General features: G+C 35.9%; 1 non-coding gene across 1 annotated transcript; it reads left to right on the top strand.

Annotated features, from left to right (window-relative positions):
- Positions 1-877: 877 nt before the first annotated feature.
- On the top strand, positions 878-938 carry LOC112439154 (U7 small nuclear RNA). The gene has a single exon (XR_003027454.1). It is a non-coding gene; the product is annotated as a U7 small nuclear RNA (small nuclear RNA).
- The last annotated feature ends 512 nt before the right edge of the window (positions 939-1,450 follow it).

Raw genomic sequence — 1,450 nt, 5'->3', positions numbered from 1 at the left:
TAAAGACAGATCCATACTCACAGGCCAAGCTTGATATTGTCCTATGTTTCTCTGAGATTAAAGAGATGGGCCCTTCTTATCATGTAACTATATTTTATCTGAAGTAAATCGATAAAAGGAATTAAAATATTGTCAATGCTATACTCTAAACTTCCAATGCTTCTTTACAATACAAGGGTGTAAAACATTGTTTGTTATAATCAGAGTGGTAAACAATATATATATATATATATATATATATATATATATATATATATTTTAGAGATACAGTCTTACTCTGTCACCCAAGCTGAAATGCAGAGGCATAATTATGGCTCACTGCAGCCTTGACCTCCTGGAATCAAGCAATCCTCCTCTCTCAGTCTCCCCAGTAGCTGGGACTATAGGCGTGCACCACCACACCTGCCTATTATTCTTAAATTTTTAGTAAAGGTGAGGTCTTATAGTATTAACCAGGCTGGTCTTGAACTCCTGGCCTGAAGCAATCTTTCTGCCGCGGCCTCCCAAAGTACTGAGATTACAGGTGTAAGCCACTGCACCTGGCCTGAAGGATAGTTTTTTTTTATTTTAAAATCCGTCACTAACCAATGCTTTTACGAATACAGTAAAATAAATTACTAGAAAAATGAAATATTAAAAAAGATCAAAAAAAGTAAGATCAATGTTAATTTTCACTCTAAGAATCACTAGATGTCATCAAATAGCTATGAAAGTTTCTAAACACTCTCCATTTCCATACTTAACACAGTCTGGAAGCAAAAGTTTCAGAGGATGACACAAGGTCACAGACTACATTTTAAGTAGATTTGGTCTAAAAGACCACTTCTAATTTTGAGGACACAGACTTTTAGTACAGCTCTTTAAGAATAGTTATTTGAAGTGTTATAGCTGTTTTAGAATTGTCTAGCAGTCTTTCCGGGTTTTGTCAGAAAGGCCCTAAAAATAAAATTTTTTAAAGAAAGAAAAAAATAATTGATAATAATAATAAAATAATGGTTATTCGAACTCCGTTGGTCATCAAGGCTTGTGTTGCATATGGGTAGAGTTGGCCACATGATGTAATATCACAAGCAGCAGGAGTATTGTCCTTAGCTCATTCTAAAACTCCCTAACTTGAACGATGTCAGGAGTTTCCTCCTTTGTTACTTCAAGAATTTTCTCCACTCAAAAGGTGAAAATGTAAGAGAGATTTGAGCATGATTAAAAGATCTGAAAGAAAATCTTACCTGGAAGGAAGTAGAGTTAGCAGGACTGAGCTGAGTAGCAATGTGATGATTTAGGCAGGTGGGGCAAAAGATGGACAGTAAAGTAATTATACCCCAGGAACCAGAGTTAAAAAAATTATAAAGAAGTCTCCTTGGGGTGGTGATAATTTCTATATTCCCCTGACCTGGCACTGGGTTTCTTCAGCAGACTTTATTATACCTGCCTCTAGCCTTACAGGAGGCTT

This window comes from Pan paniscus, chromosome 13 (genome assembly GCF_029289425.2).
Source record: "Pan paniscus chromosome 13, NHGRI_mPanPan1-v2.0_pri, whole genome shotgun sequence".
Taxonomy (NCBI): domain Eukaryota; kingdom Metazoa; phylum Chordata; class Mammalia; order Primates; family Hominidae; genus Pan; species Pan paniscus.
Note: the sequence above shows the minus strand (reverse complement) of the source record. Positions and strands in the feature narration are given on the sequence as shown.